Consider the following 2,544-nt stretch of genomic DNA (forward strand, 5'->3'; position numbering starts at 1 on the left):
GGATATCACGCTCTTTTTCCCTTAACATGGTTTTGTCCCATGAGGTTTTCTATGGTAAGGTTTTTAATGAGGTGATAGCTCACGGGTTCCAAGCTTAGTCATTTCATTAGGCTAAGCTTGAGGGGGAGTATTGACCATGAGCCATTCGAGACTTGGCCGTACGGTACGGACGTCCGTACACACGAGCAATAAGACCGAGCCTCTTTGTGACACAAAGAAAGGAGAAGAAAGTGAAGTCCATCAAAGCCCATCATGTGATCGAGAAGCTTCCATTCTAGCCGTTAGGAAGAAGAAGAGGGAACCGATCACGTGTGGGCAAGTTGACTTTGGTGATGTCGCTATCAAGCTTGGGAACGCTTCCTTCTCTCTCTCTCCCTTAATGTCCCTTTCGTTTGTTTCGATTTTAGTAAGAGGTTGCCCTAGTTGACTCTTCTATTTAAGCTTGTATTCACATGTTGTAAACAACACACTTATGGAAAATTCTCTTTCTCATTTCTCTCTGCCGTATACACTCGATCTCTCTCAAATTATTCTCTTTACTTCCGCTTAAACTAACAATGGGAACTAGTTCGCTAATATGATGCTTGTCGCTTTTTTATTTTATTTATTTTTTTATTTTGGCGAATTGCAGAACTGAATGTAATCAATTCGAATTTAATGGAAAACGAAAGCTGAGTTATAGTGAGTTATGGCTCTGTGTATGTGAGACTTGACGGCTGAGTTATAATATTTACGGGAAAACGAAAGGTCATGTGACGGCTGATTTATATTGAGTTATGGCTAAGTTATCACAAGTAACAATTTGAAAGTAAATGAGTGATATATATGACTTGACGACTGAGTTATAATATTTACGGGAGAACGAAAGGTCATGTGACGGCTGAGTTATGGCTTAGTTATCACAAGAAACAATTTGAAAGTAAATGAGTGATATATATGACTTGACGGGTGAGTTATAATATTTACGGGAAAACGAAAGGTCATGTGACGGCTGAGTTATAGTGTGTTTTGGCTGAGTTATCAATTTGAATGTAAATGAACGATATATATGACTTGACGGCTGAGTTATAATATTTACTGGAAAACGAAAGGTCATGTGACGGCTGAGTTATAGCGATTTATGGATGAGATAGTAACGTTATGGCTGAGTTATAGTATTTAACAGCGAAGGGGTAAGATTTGAAGGGGTAAGATTTCGAAACAGCGCTACCAGAGGCTTGTAAAACCGTAATTGATTGAAGGCGTAATACGCGAAGCGTCGCTTTAGTTTGGTTATAATTACGCGTTGAAGGAGTAAGAATTATGTATTTATGAAGCCGAAGGGGAACTTTTTGTAAACCAAAGCGACGCTTCGCGTATTATAAATACTTTTTGCTCTCGACTTACACATCAAACCTTTGTCTCACGAAAACGTATAAATCATCTCTCGGATTCGACAAATCCTATTACCTTCTTCCTTCAATCCGTCAGAAATGGCCCATCTTTCTTCAAGCCATCTAAGGTCTGGGTTGAAAGATCTGAACAGGGATCTTTCGCCAAACGTCACAGCAGGTAAACGCATAATCTTCAGATTAGATTTGTTTTACTATTAAGGATAAAAGAGATTGAGTGTGTTTGCCTTTTTGTTAGTAACTGTTGATGACGACATTTTCCGTTGGGAGGCTACTTTAATCGGACCGGTGAACACCCATTATGAAGGGGGAGTGTTTAAAATAAGTCTTAATTTTCCGCTTGATTTCCCAAATAATCCCCCCAAGGTATCTGTTTTTGATTATACTCCTTTTTATTTTAGCAAGCATGTGTATTAGGACTCCTCTTTTCGCAGCAACTCAATAGTTTTTTAAATATAATTTCTTGATAATGCAGGTTTGTTTCGTCACAAAAATTTGCCACCCAAACATATCAGATAATGGAGGCATATACTTAAGAGTGTTGAGGGCCGCCTATTGGCATCCCATGTCGATTGTTTTGCTTTTCAAGAGATTAGTGGAGAATTTGATTGAACCAGAGGTCAATGATGAGGACCAGATCAATGAAAATCTTGCCAACCTCTACAAATCTGATAGGACAAGGTTTGAAGCAATGGCTAGAGAGATGACAAACCAATACGCTGGGAGAGGAAACTGAAATACGAACTTAAATAGGTCAAATCTATTTTAAAAACTCTTGAATAATTTATCTTGTATTTGTTCCATTTAATAAAATATTTCAGTCTGTTGTAAACTCCATTATAAAAGAATTTTTTATTATGATTATACTGTTTTAAAACATTATAAACAACTTGTAAAGTCTTTTAAAAAAGCAAATCAAACAGATATATCATTATAAACAACTTATAAAACCTTTTAAACCTTTCTAAAAACCAGATATACTCTTGTAAATGAATGATATATATGACTTGATGGCTGACTTATAATATATACGGGAAAACGAAAGGTCATGTGACGGCTGAGTTATAGTGAGTTATGGCTAAGTTATGGCTGAGTTATAGTGAGTTATGGCTGAGTTATCACAAGAAACAATTTATAAGTAAATGAACGATAT

The 2,544-nt window shown here is 36.8% G+C and overlaps 1 pseudogene; it reads left to right on the forward strand.

Annotated features, from left to right (window-relative positions):
- Positions 1–1,472: 1,472 nt before the first annotated feature.
- On the forward strand, positions 1,473–2,127 carry LOC104733924 (uncharacterized; annotated as a pseudogene).
- The last annotated feature ends 417 nt before the right edge of the window (positions 2,128–2,544 follow it).

This window comes from Camelina sativa, chromosome 12 (assembly GCF_030686135.1).
Source record: "Camelina sativa cultivar CO46 ecotype springtype chromosome 12, ASM3068613v1".
NCBI classification, from domain to species: domain Eukaryota; kingdom Viridiplantae; phylum Streptophyta; class Magnoliopsida; order Brassicales; family Brassicaceae; genus Camelina; species Camelina sativa.